General features: G+C 41.0%; 1 protein-coding gene across 2 annotated transcripts in view; it reads left to right on the top strand.

Moving 5' to 3' along the window:
- Window positions 1-17,402, top strand: part of LOC120554485 (beta-1,3-galactosyltransferase 1-like) — a 100,452-nt gene that overhangs the window by 40,883 nt on the left and 42,167 nt on the right. For both annotated transcript variants that reach the window (XR_005638464.1, XM_039793404.1), the window contains exon 2: window positions 4,315-4,370. The gene's annotated coding sequence lies outside the window, so the exon portion shown is untranslated. The remainder of the gene's footprint in view (window positions 1-4,314; window positions 4,371-17,402) is intronic.

Below are 17,402 nucleotides of genomic sequence, written 5' to 3' on the forward strand. Positions count from 1 at the left end.
AGGATCTGACGGTATCTGTTTCAAGCTTTCAGACCACACAAAGACACGCTTTGAATTGTAAACCCCCCCCCCACCTCCCTCCCCCCCAGTTAGCTGCACTGATCAGCAATCAGGAAGTTGGTTGAGACGAATAAATGCCAGTGTTGACAGACGTGTCCATTAGCTATTAGATCGTTACTAGAGAGAAACAGTGATCCACGAAAACCCCAATGAAATCATTGCCGTATTTTCTCTATTATGTGGAAGTCGTATCTCTAAGCAACAATCACCCATTTTGTTACTTCATTTTCTTTTTGGAAGGGCAGCAGTTTATAGCTCTGAATCATGTCCGCTGTAATCCCCATGTCTCCGTTAAGACGGACTGAAATTTGATTGGCAACTCATTCTGAAAGGTCAGAGGAACCCTGCCGTACTGGTGGATTCAGCTAAAACCTTTATCTCTCATGAAAAGTCTACTGTAAAGAGTTTGACATCGCCGACCTGGAATTATGACACCCTGATGTCATTTATGTTTGAATTTAATACCAAAAATGTTTATTACATTTTTTTTTATCCTTTTTGAAACAAGATTCAAAGAGGCCAATCTTATAGGATTATAGATAGGATTATAGATCCTATCTATTATAGATAGGATAGATGAAAATTCATGGTTTCTCATCTGTATTTAATTTCCTAATTAGCAAGTGTTAGAATGCCAACAAGCTAAAGTAGGATGGTGAACATTAACATTAAACCTGCTAAACCTCAGCATTTTAGCATTGTCATTTTGAGCATGTTGGTATGTTGATGTTAGCATTTAGCCAGAAGCATCTTACTTCAAATGGTATACAGATATAAAAGGAAACGCCATACTAGGTTGAGTTACCTTATTCTAACGTGCATAATGAGAAATAACATACATAATATAATAGTATTTGGTTATTCATCAAACTATTTTCAAAGAACATCAGCAGAACAATACATACACAAACTTGTACTACTTTTTAGTAACAAGTTATATTCTCATTACACTAATGCAAAGCACATTTTTATTGGGCTCTTATGATAATTTCGGCAGTGAGCTCTCACAGACAAACGGCACAAGGAGTATATTCAGGGCGAGAAACAAGCTCATCACTCATCATGGTCTCAGAAATGATTTCCACAACAGAGACATTCTGCTCCCTAAGGGGAGAGAGATACAAACTCAAACGATTGTTGGCAGCATAGACTAAAGGTGCATTTGCTTTCCCTTTTATTATTCCTCATTGCTGAATAATTAAGACCTATTGTTATTTCTCGGCCCCTGACTATAATGATAGCAATAATTCATATTATGCTGATTAGCACAGTGACAGGGGGGCGTAATGCATTCCACATGGCACCACTTTTTCCAGCGTCAGAAAAATTATGTTAATGTCAAACCAAGGCATGTTTCCACAATGAGGTAAATGCATGAGAAATAAATTCTGAATTAGCTTTTATAGTAAGTCAGAACTGTGCCAAGGCCACCAAAGCATGTGTGTAATGCACTAATTAAAAAGTGTTTCTCTGCATAGATAGTAAGCCAATTTGTAAGGTGATTGCTCATCAGCTGCCTCCTTTGTGTGTGTGTGTGTGTGTGTGTGTGTGTGTGTGTGTGTGTGTGTGTGTGTGTGTGTGTGTGTGTGTGTGTGTGTGTGTGTGTGTGTGTGTGTGTGTGTGTGTGTGTGTGTGTGTGTGTGTGTGTGTGTGTGTGTGTGTGTGTGTGTGTGTGTGTGACTCCCTCTCTGAGAGCCATTTTTGGTGTGTGAGTGAGGCTTGGTAATGGAGGGCTGCGATTACTCCAGAGCTGATGCTGACAGCTCTGTGTAGCTAAGCTCCGATCAGGTAACTAACTTCAGGCAGTCAAGCCCGAGGGCAGGAAACTCTTCCCAATTACCCAGGGTGCACTGCTATCTGCCTGTTTGCGGGAGTGCTGACAGGGCTCCATCCTGACCCTGGCGTGGCGTTCCTCTCTCCGTCTTAAAGGAACATGCCGACTTACTGGGAATTTAGCTTATTCACCGTAACCCCCAGAGTTAGACAAGTCGATACATACCCTTCTCATCTCCATGCGTGCTGTGAAGCTGTCTGACGGCTCCAGCGGCATCAGCCCATCACAGAACAGGCAGGTGAATGGTTCCAGTAATCCTACTGCTCCGAGTAAGTGACAAAATAACGCCAACATGTTCCTATTTACATGTTGTGATTTAACCGGGAACTATATTCTCAGGCGGAAGAATATAGTACTTGGGCGTAGTGATATGCTCGCGGCAAGCCTGTCTGAGAATATAGTTCCCGGTTTGTTTACGGTTAGAAGATGGCTGTGTCTCATGTTACGTTGTTTTTTTACACGCTGTGACTCTACAAATCACAACATGTAAATAGGAACATGTTGGCGTTATTTGGTCACTTTTGTCACAATTCGGAGCAGTAGGCTAGTTGGAACCACCTGCAGGATCTGTGCTGGGCTAAGCTAATGCTGGAGACGTCAGACAGCGTTACAGCACGCATGGAGATGAGAAGGGTATGTATCGACTTGTCTAACTCTGGGGGTTACGGTGAATAAGCTAAATTCCCAATAAGTCGGCGTGTTCCTTTTAAGCCTGATGACGGGAAGATAGTCACACCATGATAGTCTATACTTTTATTTGCTTTTTCCCTTTCCTTTTTTTTTAGGCTTCCTAGTAGCTTAGTGGGATGACATTGCTGGCCTGACTGGTCTGCACCTTCAATCAAGACTGAATTATCAATGACTATAATATCGCTGAAACGATTAGTTGACTAATTGATTTGTCGATCAACACAAAATTAATAAGCAACTTTTTTGGATTATTGATTCATCTTTTGAGACTTTTTCAAGCAGAAATGCTGAACATTCTCTGGTCCATCTCTTAATGTGAGGATTTGTCTTTTTTTTTTTTCACAGTTTCATGTTCATGTAAACTAAATATTTTTGGATTTTGGGTTAGTTGGTTTTATATGATAGAAAATGAAATATCTATTACTTTTCTATCTAATTCTGTTACTTTGGCCTCTCAGGTTTTGATGGCTGGTTTTCACAGCTTATTTTTACATTTCATAAACCAAATGATTAATCAGTTGATCGTAAAAAAAAAGTGTTCCATTCCAACTGTGGAGTTTTAATCTGCAGCCATATCATATCACTCCCTATTCACTGTATAGTCTATGATGTTGATTTTATTTGAGTATCTTGAGTGTGAAATGTATTGCTATATGGTTCTGTGAGAAATTTGCACAGAATGAAAGAAGTAGTGTACACGTTCTGCTAACAATCCTACAATGTGTCTGAAATCTCAGTTTACTACTGAGTGACTTTTATAGTGAATGAGTAAACAAGTGCTCTTACTAGACAGGAAGACATCCTGCTCACTACTACTACCAATGCTCTCAGAGGATAGACGTATAGTAAAACCTAACCGTCACGTTCATTGTGCCAAGTCTGCTAATCGCAATATTTTCTTTTGGAATATATTCATTAGACCTGTGTTATCTGAGTTTAAGGCCTTGTGTGTGTGTGTGTGTGTGTGTGTGTGTGTGTGTGTGTGTGTGTGTGTGTGTGTGTGTGTGTGTGTGTGTGTGTGTGTGTGTGTGTGTGTGTGTGTGTGTGTGTGTGTGTGTGTGTGTGTGTGTGTGTGTGTGTGTGTGTGTGTGTGTGTGTGTGTGTGTGTGTGTGTGTGTGTGTGTGTGTGTGTCACAGAAGCTTATTAATCAAGTGAAAAACTCAATTTGATATGAGAGAATTTCGTTTGACCTTTTCTGGGCGTAAGTGAGTCTTGAATGATAAATTCTCAAAAGAGCATACATCAATAGATCCCTCCAACTTCTCCCCCTGTTTGTTTCCATAGTTAGGTAGCTGCAGCATACTGATGAGCCATCGGCTGATTACACTTACAACTACCCTCATGGTGTGTGTCAAAAAACATTTGGGTTGAGTCGAGCTTTTATGCAGTTTGTATAAAGGAAACCATATGTGTATCTGCTATTTAAAAGCGTACAATACTAAATCCTTGTTTAATTTTCTGACAGAATGGGTTCAGCTTTCAACTGAATTCAATTTATTTATTCATTTTAGAGATGCTTTTAACAGATTCACAGTGATGTTTTAGCCTCAGTACAAGATGTTTATTTGAAAAGTAAAATTGTTTTGGAAAATCTTAAAAGCCTTAGAGCCATACATACTTCCTGCATCTTCACAGCATCATCTAATCTCTTTTCCTTTTCCAATTTCCTTTCTTTCTTGAAGTCTCATACCACTTTTCCTGACCTGGCTCTGTCTTTTTTTTCTTCCAGAGCTGGTATGAAGAGACGGAGCCCATATTGCCTTGGACGAGAGCCAGCTGTGTCAGGTACTGTATGCTACACTGACCTCCGCTTCCTGTCCGTTTGTCAAAGTGCTGCTCAGTCAGGGATGTAGCCTATTTCTGGTTTTAAAAGGCCTTTCATAATAGGTAGACACAGTGCTCCTGTATTTCACAGAGCTTTCTCTGCTGGAAAAAAAAGCCAGATGAGATTGAGAACTGAAACAGAAGCCTTAGATAAAAAGTTATTGTTGCCTCTGAGGTTCACTGCTTCAATCTTGCAGAGGCTTTGTCACCCTTGCATGCATTTAAGTCTCCTGGGTTCCCTTAGTCATCAAAGGGAATTACTAAATTGAAGAGAAAATATGGTGTACGGTGCATCGCAGTGGTTCATGTCAGTTCTTTTCTCAAGTCTGTGCTGCCTCCCCACGCTATCTGCAGCACAAGAATCACATGTAGTATACTGTCCATACATTGATTGATGGAGGAGGTTGTTGAAAATGGGGTTACCTAGTCGCCGTCTTGTGTTATCAGTCTATGAAATAACGAATCTGATTGTGGTGTAATTTGTCAAATGTAAAAATGGATGGCTTTTCAACATTTGCTTTCAAAATGTGATATCTCGGCTGAATGTTAATGAGGTTTATACCCTGGATGATTTTTTTTTTTAATTTTGAACAAAACCTTTTCTAACCTCAATCGAACCTATTTCACTTAATATCAACGTAATTGTATTGCTGTGGGTCTCGCTGGTCTGTGTGTCAATATAACCGGAGGATCACCTGAAGCGTCATAATCGCCAGAGGAGAAAACTGTGTTTCTTGAGGCAAGACACAGAATATGAACTGTAAAGTAGAGGAAAATGATGGGTACTGCTACTCTCTCTGACCGTGGCTGCTTGTTGATTGGTGGTGCGTTATGCTGCTGCTGGTGTTGGTGCTTGGGTCGACCTTTGGAATGGGTCTAAATTTTACAGTCTTTTTTTTATGTCATTACTATAAACTGTATCAATGTTTCGACTTATTTGTAATTGGTTCAAAATGTACTGTATATAGATATTTAAATGACATGGGATTACAGCTAAGTACTGTCGGGATGTTAAAGAGGCTCGCATGAGATACAGATAAAAAAAAAAGGTTGATTGATGCATTGATAGTGCCTAGTTTGGGCCAAACTATAAAAACACTGGATCCTACATTTCCTGTAATGCAACTTAATAACATCTTTAATCCCCTGCCTAGTAAACGGCCACACCTTTCAAACCCCTGGTGACACAGGTTTTATGTTAAGTTATTTTCTCAGACTTAACAAAGCTCATCCAGAACTGTTTTCACAGGATGAGTTGCAGTGATCACGTCGAGTAAACTGCTCTCCGTGTATTTGATGGAACATGGTTTCCATATCAGGATTTTACAAATCACAAATCCAAATGTCCTCTGTAGGTGGGAGGACATATTTTGGTTTTGGGTTGCTGCTGGGCTCTGAAACGAAATCTGACTAACGTGTCTTTTAAATAAGACATTAAGAACTGCCTGCTCTTTCTTCCCTTTGTGTCTCTTTCTCAGTGGCCTGCCATTGTTTGCGCTAGCCTGCAGAGACACAAATAGTCAGCATACATATGTCAGATGCTCCATGCAGGCTAAAGTTCAAATCCCCTTCATGTGCACTTCCTTAGCGCCACAGGCAGGGACTCTGTGAAAAGGTCATCTCTCACACTGATTAAATGAAGGAAATTGCCGGCTTTCGCTTTCCCCTCACTATACTGTTTTTAGCCTTTGCTAGGCATTAGCAACTGCTGCTTACTCCCACTCACCTAATCACCGCTCAGCATGCCAAATTAATACATGAATCATACTACAAATCTGCATATAATTAGCATTTTCTAGCCTTGAAGAGTATTTTAATATGTTGTCATTTCTAATTGCAGTGGCTCTAAAGCCGGACACATTGTTTTTCCTGCTGTATTATGATATTCAACGCTGTAATCACACTGAAATTCCAGTTTCTAAACTCATCAATGATGATTATCAGTAGCAGTAACCCAATTGAAATGCAATGGAATATCTGAGGAAGGAAGCCCATCTGATCCCAGTGGATCATAGTAATGTTTTTGCAGTGGCTTTTTCTCCGGCTACTAGAAGAACTAAATTGGGCTTCAAAGCTGCATCTAATCACATACTACGAAGGGGGTGTCTGCTCCACACAAGTCACACTGTGTAACCTAATGTAAAATCTGAATGCATGGGTGATTCATGCATAACCATGGTGAAATATTTAGTGAAAAAGAGTGGATGTATTGATGAGCCTTGGGGGAAAAACCGTCAGTATCTAAGAAGCAATTGAGCCTTCTTTGAACTGCTTCCCCTACTTCCCAGATCAGCACTCCGGGGAGTTACTGTGAATTCCCTATGAGTATACACAAATAGTTAAAAGCAGCACTTCATCCAGTCTTTTAATTTATAAAACTAACTCTTTTTAAATGTTCTATCAACCCTTGAGGTCATCGTTCTGACAAGTCGGATGATTTCTATTTCTCTTATTTGGTTAGAGAAATAGAAAAACACAATGATGAATTACGCTGTAGCAGTTTTATAAGCAGCTCTCTGACACAGATTCAGATATAAGAGTGTAATGTGCCAACATAATTGAACTTCCTTTTATGAGACTTCTTCTCACTGGGTAAAAAAAATAAGTATCTTTGTCTTGCTGCTAGGCTTGTTAATTGGTGTCTTAACAAGGGTCCCATGACAAAGTGTTGATTTTAGACTCATCTAAGCATCATAATTTGTTCTTTTTATATTTGTACTAAACTCAAGATATTGCTTTTAGATTTTTATCATAATGCTGGATATCAGACTGAATTTCAGTAATAGATGGATTCATTGCTCACCCAGTCCAAGTATTAGTCTACCACCACAGTGTCGCACTAATTGAACCGTACATGCTGGAGATCCAGCTGCAGGGGCTATTTGCACAGCTTCATCATAATTTATCAAACACACCTCAACAGGCACTTTATCATGTCCCAAGACCAATTTCTCCATCTTTTTCCCAATGAATACATTATGCCACCAACTCATACATCTTTCCCAGCTGTCCTTGCGGCGAGCAGTCACCCCCCGAATGAAGTGTGAACACAGGGCCCAGTTTGTTACGCACGGTTCCCCCCCCCCCGCGCTGTGTGTTCAGCATTAGCAGCAGCCAACCACAGCGAAATATCGGCCTCAGATCCGGCCAATGGCAGTGAGTTATTTGACCACACAGCGAGATATCAGGGAACACAATGCTTAATACAGTCATGAAGAAGCCTCCGAGATTAACATCTCTGTCCTGGCGGGGTAGTTGTAACTCATTAGTGGATTTCGCTGATCAATCATGGTTGACTTATTGTGGGTCATTAGGAACATAAACCTTGAATGCTGGCTTCTGGGGGAAATCCATTTTGGCACAGTGGGAGGTAAAGGACTTGATGAGTGGGAAAGGATGTGTGTGCTCCACTTAATCGTTTTTATTGTCAATGATAACAGTAATTTATCCTCAAAGATAGAAGAGTTTATGGTATTTTCTCCACAGAACATTCCTTATTTCAATCTATATGACTTCAACAATGGCCGCATCTGTGGTAACCTTAAACGAGCTGTGCTCGAACTGCTGGCAGATTTACAGACAGAAAGACGGCCACACATACACAGATGGACTGCACAATTTCGAAGCAATGATAAAACTATTAAGCCTTTTATTTCATGGTTGACTCACTCACTGACTGGCATTGTTTGGCATTATTCCAATCCAAAGGCTCTATGGCATGGGAACAACAATAAGGCCACTTAAAGTGTCTTCAGATCAATGAAGTGAGTCTTTTATAAGATGTCCAGATATCGCAGCGGGAAAGGGTAATCTCAGAAGATTATACTTGTCAGATTAAATGAAACCATGGTGGGGTTTCAATTGGCGAGCAGCAAGTGGCTCCTGATTCGAACAAAAGCATCTCGCTGCTTTGGAAACAGAAGCCAGAGGACTGTGGATGCACCTCCGAAGGTCTTCCATGGCCGTGTGTGAGTTGATTTATTATGTGCGCCTGGGTTCAAATAAGTGCTCTGTAGGATGAAAGGGTGATTAATTCAAGCCCAGGTTCTTTGTCTTGACTGACATGTGAATCATAGCAGCCTCCATGCAGAACCTCTGTCTGCTGATGTACAATATTTTAAATCATAGCTGGGTTCGACATAGAAGGTCTGGCCGGGGTCAAGTAGTAAATGCAAATTAGGTTTTCACTGAACTTGTTGATGGGTGGAGGTTGCTGTGTCTGGACAGCTCTGATAGCTAAACTGCCAGTCACCCAGTGTAACCTCACTGTACGTTTATTGCATAAATACATTTCCATCAATAGCCCAGTGTCATTAAGAAATTAAGGCACCAGGTCAGGACCCATGTACACATTATAGTCTGCTTATATGCAGTTATGCCCTTAGTTGATGTAAGCATTTTCTGGTATATTATTATGAGCTTCAAGCTTCAAAGTGAGTGTTTCCCATGGCAGCGGTTGACATCTAATAACTGGCATTAGTAGTAGACTGTCAAGTTGCGTGGTGACAGTGTTAGCATCCTAGGCTACTGATTTCTGAGCAAACTTTAATTATAACTTTAAGTCGACCACTTAAGGTGTTAATCATTTGGTGTATACAATTCTGCATTCTTCTTTCTTTGATCTGTGGAGGCTGTGTTCTGTGGAGGTGGAGCAAATGCTTATATATGCTTAGTTTGAAACATTTTAGGATTTTGAAAAGAAAACGGGAGGCTAAAGACTTAAGAGCCAAAACCTCAGCCTGTGGCTGTGATGCACATGCACTCTTCTATCTTAATTTATTAGTCTTTAAGAAACCATTTTCTGTGGATAATCAAAATAGCATTACTGCAATGTTCAATCTCAGGACACTTTCCATGTAGAGTAGGAATAGACCACTCTATAATTTACTGAGACCCAACCGTTCCTCCAAGAGCAAGGATTTAGTGCTCATGTAAAGAGGAATATTATATTTTCCTTTCTGGCAGAGTTGGCGATAGCTGTATGCCAACATGGACAGTCTCTGTTTTCTGCAGGCTGCTTTGTCCATTAAATTGCACTCATCTGACTGAAGGAAAACTAAAGGTGCCCTTACAAATATCTATGAGACAAATGGAGTCCCTACTTAACCTAGCTGAGTGGAGGCGGAATCTACCTAAATTCACAGGTTGTATTGCTGCAATGTTTAACCTTCAACCTAGCACAAAGCCTGAACTGTGAAGTGGGCTGGACGAGTGGAGCCTTCAGATGCCGCATCTTCTTGTTTGCAAAGTTAAAATCTGTGTAAGAAGCAGCATATAGTGTTTGCATTGGCCTTGAACCAAGCTGTTTGAGTACTGTTTTGTTTTCTGTCTAGTGGTAGTGCATATCCCCTTTAGAGAGCTCTGCCAGTCAGAGCATCTCTTGACAAATGAAGGTTTCATTTAAAGTGAAGGTTGCGAGCTGCTTCTGTTTTGAAATCGCTGGAGTGAATCCCCCCTCTCTGAGTCGCTCCACTTTGCTGCTAATTTAAAGTTTTTGGCTGACACTTCCTTGTGAGAAGTCCATAAGCAGTCAGTCACCAGCATGAGCTGTGTGCAGTTTTAACCATTTTGCTTTGTTGGAACAGCACAGTTCACAGATGTTTAGTTTTTCTCTTCAACACCTGGGCCTAAAGTAGGGCTGCTCGATAATGGAAAAAATATTAATCACAATTATTTTTGGTCAATATTGAAATCAAGATTATTTAACATGATTACTCATTAACCTTTGGATGTAATGGATAGTGTCCAGGATATAATCGGTTAGTGTCTTTATCTCACCTTGTGCCTTTATCTCACAGAAAGAGTCTTTGGATTGGAATAAAATACTACTGTGAGTCGGTTCAGCTTTACAGATATCACACATAACGTTACACAGCTAATGAACAGTTCATGATACATAACACAATGTGCATCTCACTTCACATTTTCACCCACTATGACCACTACTACTGTCATTACTAAACATTGTGCCAAAATATGAACAATACTTTTGACGTCAGTGGGCTTATTTACTAGCTAAACTAAGGAAAAATCCATTAGAATAACGTTACATGAAACAGGTGATTTAACGTCCCTGCTCATTTTACATACAGTTTAACAACAAAACAAAATGCAGAGGGAACATTACTATGATTTTTCATGCCTATGCACCCCTACTAAGCTGGAAAAAGTTTTAAACAGTAAGTGAATACAGCGTGTCAGGGGAATACAACGTCTACTACAGCGGGGAGGCAAAGGCAGAGGGACCACAGGGTTAGCTAACGTTAATTGTTCCCAGACAACAGAGTTGGTTTTGCCTTTTTTGCTCACCAAATGCTGCTGTGGCTGCCCTCCTGCCATCTTTACTCGCGCTGAGTTTTTAAATTCCAGCGGATGATATGCACACGACTTGCCTCCCTGACTGTATAAGCTGAGAGAGTTATGGCTTCGGGAGGGGCCGAGGGGCGGATGTGCGCGTGCGGATGTGCGCGTTCGTGTGTCATTCAGAACACAAGACAAAATAATAGTGTTTTCTCGATTGTACTATTTTGGTGATCAATGGGAGCCAAAATTTTAATTCAATTAATTGCACAGCCCTAGCCTAAAGGCGTCAGTGTGCTTCAACTGAAGTGCTTTTTGAATGGTCGAACAGTGTGTGAAACCCCCTCCCCACACACCTCTACAACAATCTTAACTCAAAGGCTTTAAAAGGTATTTTAAAGTCATAAATATTTTCTTTTGCATTCTGTAGGAAATCTTAGTTATAAAATGCTTTTAGAGCTTTGAAGATTAATCGATTAGTGGTCAACTTTTAAATTTATAGCCAACTATTTTTTATTTAAAAAAAGGTAAAAAGAAATTCTCTGATTCCAGCTTCTTAAATGTGAATAATTCAGTAAACTGAATATCTTGAAGTTGTGGACAAAACAAGACATTTCAAGGACATCATCTTGGGCTTTGGAAAACACTGATCAACATTTCTCACAATCTTCTGGCATTTTATAGACCAAACAACTAATCAATTTTTCCAGAAAAGAATTGACAGATGAATCGATTATGAAAATAATCGTTAGATGTAGCACATACTTCATACGATTGCTCGACCATGAAACGGATACTAAATTGCATCGTACGTGGTATTAAAAAGGAACCCAATGGAAATAGGTTTTGTGGAATAGCTATAAACACATTTGTCCTTTAGACATGTCATACAATCTACTTTTGTTTCAAGAATTATCCAACAATGTTGGTCCATCGGTTTGTCCAACACTTTGGTCCAGTACCTCAACACCAACTTGCCAGATTTCCATTAAATGGGTTATTCACTGTTGCGATCCCTAGAGGATCATTCCAAATGATTTTGTAGATCACCTCACGTTTTATTTAACACCAATGTCAAGTCAAATGTTTCCCTTATCAAACACTTTGGTCCATAGCGAGAATCTACTCTCCTACTGGCCAGATGTCCATGGAATTTGCTGTTGATACTAATGGTCACTGGTGGATAAAACCTAATGATATTAGCGACATTTGCAATGATTTTAACAATCTGATCTCCCAAAGGAATAAACCCTGTAGCCTTTCTTTGAGTGCCTGCCAAGCTTCGTGAAACTCAAAGAGCAATTTGTTGGTTTCTTTCTACGTTGTATTGTGGGTTTAAATTACCCTTGCCGCCTTAGGGGGCCATTCACTTGGCTTTTGAATAAGAGCCTTGTTGAACATAAAAAAGCCTGAGTTTGATTGATGATGTCTGAGGTGGCCTGTTGATGCCGAGGTATCAAGGTGAAAGTGCTTGAAAATGAAAATGTTGTTCCAAAAGCTACTGTCAGTGAAAAGCCAATGCATTTGTTATTCCCTTCTCTGCTTCTCTTGCGTGGTAAACCTCCTTTTCACACTTATGCTTTGTCTATTTACCCCCTGCTTCTCCCCTACACTGCCTACACTTTCCGTTTCCTGAAGGTGTTTTCACACACATACACACACACACACACACACACACACACACACACACACACACACACACACACACACACACACACACACACACACACACACACAGCATACTATTGCTTTGAACAGTGGTGTTTGATGTTAGAAATGAACCAGGGTGTGTGGACTGTGAGGCTTTCTCCTTGCCCAAATCCTTTAGTCTTTTGTGTATTCAATGAGCAATTGCATACTCTGCTTTGCATGACTTTGATAAAGCTAAACTCTGTAGATGAATAGACCCTCCCTCCACATACTGATAGCACACTTCATAAGGGGGCTTTTATGCACTGCAATACCTTTACTTGAATGTGGGCGCTTGGACTTTGGCACAATAGTGTTTTGATGCAGCATAACATTAGAACTAGGTTCAAAAGCCAGAATTTTATCACGTCCCCCTTTTTATCAACTAGGTCATTTTTCATTTTTCCACGTTTTTTGAGAGAGAGGGGAAGGCAGAGTGAGAAAGAAAGCACGGTAAAAATGAGGTAATAGATAAAGAGAATGACAAAGGAAGGAAAAGTGCAGCATATATAGCAGATTGTGTATGCGTGTGGGTTTGTCTTCTTGTCCACACTTTTCCAGCATATTCATCTGTTTCAGTTTCACCGCTCTGTCTTGGTAAACATGTTGACTTTCACTTTTACATTTCGGTACATTTCTGTTTTCCTCCTACAACTGACGTGGAAAAGACAACCTAAACTTTCAAAGTTCTGCCCAAAAGTATTTATCTGGACGTAAGCACTCTGCCACACATGCTTACTCTCCACTCCTATCCGTGGGAGTGCAGGCTTTGTAGCCATCTCTGGTGGCTCAAAGTGGGTTGCATAGCATACAAAGTGCTTTGTGTCGGTGGGTTATGTAAAAGTAACTCTAGGGCTAATTTCAGTTTTGAAGGGGCAATGCTGGGGCACAGCTGTGGGCTCTATTAGGCATGGGCTTGCACACGTTCAGTTGCAGTAACACTTGAAGTGAAGTAATTTCCATGCAAACTGGAAATATATTTAGATCGACACAAGAAAGGTGGAAAACCCAGCAGAAAAGGATCATAGATTCCGATCCAAATCCTCATCATCACTAAACCGTCATCCATCATGGATAACGCTGACCACCCTCTCCACCCCACACTGGTCCAACAGCAGAACAATTTCTCAGACTCGGACAGCTTCGGTGTCGCAATGACGGCTACAGGTAATCATTTATACCACATGCAATTAAACTTTTTAACACTGAGTGCTGGATAAGATTCATAAACATCACAATATGCACTATTGCACAAACATAGGTTTACTTACATCTTTATAAATACTATTTAAGTAGGTTAAACATTTTTTATCTGCACTATGTTCGTACATTCTTTCCTCTGTATATTTTCTGAATAGTTGTTCTTGTATTCTATCCTATTTATTATTTCTTGTATATTCTGTGTGTGCTGTGTAGCTGCTGTAGCACTAATATGTCCCAATTTCGATATAATCTTAAAATCATTAATCAATTATCAAAATATCAAAAAGTTGCCCATCAATTTTCTGTCGATCAGCGTATAAACAAATAGGCAGATAGAGTGTCAGAACATTTGGTTGTGTTCTGGCAACCGAGGACAAACGAATATCCAGCTTTGGCCCATATATGGCTGACAGGTTTGGCAAGGGTTTATGGACGTGAACATAAGCTCATTCTTAGCCAGTGCATCTGTAAGACTGTGTTTCAGAAAGGCAGGCGTTAATTTTATGTTTTGTGAGCAGGTGGAAAAAGAGAGGAGTTCAAGGACTCAACAAGGGCTCAGGCTCCCCCATCCCCTCCCTCCCACAGAGACAGTGATGACTCTCCCCGCACACACCCACACAGCCACCTACCTACAGTACCTACCTCCTTCCTGTCCTCCATTTTGACACTGAGCAACGAGGCCCGGTCTGACCTTGCAGCGATTTTGCAAATGTACACATAGTTGATGCTCTCACAGCTACAGGAGGAGAAATGGCTGCACAGTCTCACATCGCACATCCAGTCATGCACTAGTACACACACACACACACACACACACACACACACACACACACACACACACACACACACACACACAGAGTACATCTGCAGAGGGACGCTGTTTCTAGGTCCCCATCTCCCCACGGGAGCTCCCTATCATCACAAGGTCCAGCAGTCAACATAACCCCTAGACAGCTCTCCATTCAGCCCTGCCTTCTTTCTTCCTCTCCCTCCCCGTCCATCACGCCTTCAGCATAACAAGTGTGTGCAGCACTCGCACCAAGGCACCTTGTGACCCTCTCAGTCATCAGCGGTGTAACCCTACCGCTCCTCCCAGGCAAGACCAATTTACAATCTGCCCGCCTCGACGCTGCCTCCCAGATGCCGGCGATGCCACACCGGCGTTGCTCTGTTGTTTATTTATGACCCCTGGCCCTCCGAAGAAGGGCATTATGAAAGGGACAGCCAAACGGCTTGGCTCACACCCCACTCTCATTACTCACTACGTGTCCAGGAAGATAGCGGAGGACTCCAACAGGGAGCAAGAGATTATCAAATTGTTGGACCGTTAGATCGCTCTGTGAACTGAACGTAAATGCTGTTGCTGTGCGAAGAGGTTCGTCTTTCCAAAGGACACCTACAAATGCATAGTCAGTGCTGTGGGGGCTCTTGTCTTGAAGGCGACTGTAATTGAAGTGGAAATGACAAAAGGGACTCTGGCGCCCCAGCTGCCAGGAAGGACTGAGAGCCCAGAGAGAAGTTAGAAGAGGAGGAAGGACGGAGAGGCAACAAAGGCTGTTTTTCTCACCTTGCTATGCTCATTCACCTGTAGCGTAATACAGTGAAAGCATCAGGAGCACAGCACAGAAGGCAGCAAACCTGTCATATAATATCATCATGATATCTTTGTTTTAAGTTGCAAATTCCTCATTTTTTGGCATGTAATTAACACACGTGCAATCTGCCTGCCTGCCTGCAGCCGAGACGGTGGAACAGGAGTGGATGGCTTGCAGAAACAAAGCCTCATTGAGCAGAAATGGATAAAGAAAGGGTCTTTTGAATGGCAAGTTCACTTTCAAAGCCCTTTCAGATGGTTCTCTCGACAAGACTAAAGTTCTTTGCATGTACTGTTGGCAATTGAGTTACCACTGGAGTACATTGAGCCTTAAATACAACTTAGCATTAAAAAGTACATTTAGAACAGATAAAATCTGTGGATAGTCATGCGATTAATCACAATTAAATATTTTAATCGATTGACAGCCCTAATTCTTACCTATCAAGAAATATACAGAATGATCTGTAAGAAGTATTACATGGTGTCCTTTTAAAAAGACCAAAGTTACTTAGATTTTTCTAACACTGGCTGAGCCAAAAGTACACGGTGTTCAAGGCTGGAAAGAAAGCTGCTTTGGAAAAAGTTGACATTTTAGAAACCTAAGGTTTCCACCTGACAAGGTGCAACAAAAGAGAACAGCCCATTGAAAGATGTTCATAGGAGGTTTTGCAGTTTAACCGCTTTTATGTGTGCATGCACACACACAATTTGAAAAACCAATAAAACACTCATCAGTAAAGTGTTAAACCATTGCTGTTGGTATTTGAAGCAGGTGTGTGCTGAGATTTTCTACAATTATCATCCTTATGGACAAAATATTTCCATAAACGTGCCGTGTGCAGAGAACTGACAGTGTAGTGAACAAAACGAAATACGTTTTGAGCCACTTCCAAACACAGCAGGTGGACAGATTCTTGTAACTGTAAAACAAAACCCAAAGCAGTTCCCTTACAAACTTTATCCTTTGTTATTTCAAAACTCTGGCATTCAGCTTTTGTGTGTGTGTGTGTGTGTGTGTGTGTGTGTGTGTGTGTGTGTGTGTGTGTGTGTGTGTGTGTGTGTGTGTGTGTGTGTGTGTGTGTGTGTGTGTGTGTGGGCAGTGTGTGTGTGTTTTGCAGCGTGTGTGTGTGTGCAGCGTGTGTGTGTGTGTGTGGGCAGCGTTTTTTTTTTTTTTTTTTTTTGTGGTTGTGTGTGTGTGGGCAGCGCGGTGTGTGTGTGTGTGTGCGTATGTGTAGCGCGTGTGTGTGTGTGTGGGCAGCGTGTGTGTGTGCAGTACAGTAACCGTACAAAGCCAGTTTAAGGATGTGACCAGCGCTAGTTGTCACCCTTTCCAAACGCTAGTCTATATCAACGACGTTTCATTCGGAATGCTGTGTGGACTAGCCAGACCCTCCTCCACAGCGCTGTGGAGGAAGGTCTGGCAATGCAAGACTATTCTTGCTGTAATGCAGGGTTACTTTCCTACCCTGTGGCTGGCAGCTCTGTCAGTGATCTACAGTAGTCTGCTTGTTTACTGCGGGAGGTTACCATGGGACCCTCCGCTGGCGGAAAGCTCAAGGAGAAAGACTAATGTCAAATGCCCATACCTCTCCACATTCTCTCTTCTCTTCTTGCTTTTTCCCGTCTGACTCACACACTATTGTTCCATCTCCCTCTGCATCACATGCAAGTTCAATTGTAAGAGTGTCACTGGCAGTCATGACAAGTATCTCCCTCTCACTTTCCCTGGCTGTGATCGATGCATGCATGTGTGACCTTCAGCGCTGAGGCGTTAGTCAGCTACATCTCCATAGAACAAAACTGTGCTATTTCACATCATCTGTACTTGTAAATATCTTTCCTTCAGTATGTCAATAATATTGTTTTGCTGTGAGAATGAGGACAATTAACAATCAATGTTGACGTGTTGCTGAGTGGGTTATTGTACATATTCTAGCTGTCCTATTTTGGATTGTGATGGAGTATGGGGTCATAGTCATCTCCTGACACCTTTTTATATATAGGCTGTTTATTTATGTCTTTTCGCATTATAATTGTTGTTTTTTTTCATTGCATGAAACGGGAAGAGAGAGAGAGGGGAAGAAAACAATTAGTGAAATTAAATTAGGAATTTAATAATAATAATAATAATAATAATAATAATAATAATAATAATAATAAAAATAAATAAATAAATAAATAAATAAACAAGTACATATAAAAAA

Source organism: Perca fluviatilis, chromosome 24 (genome assembly GCF_010015445.1).
Source record: "Perca fluviatilis chromosome 24, GENO_Pfluv_1.0, whole genome shotgun sequence".
Lineage (NCBI taxonomy): Eukaryota > Metazoa > Chordata > Actinopteri > Perciformes > Percidae > Perca > Perca fluviatilis.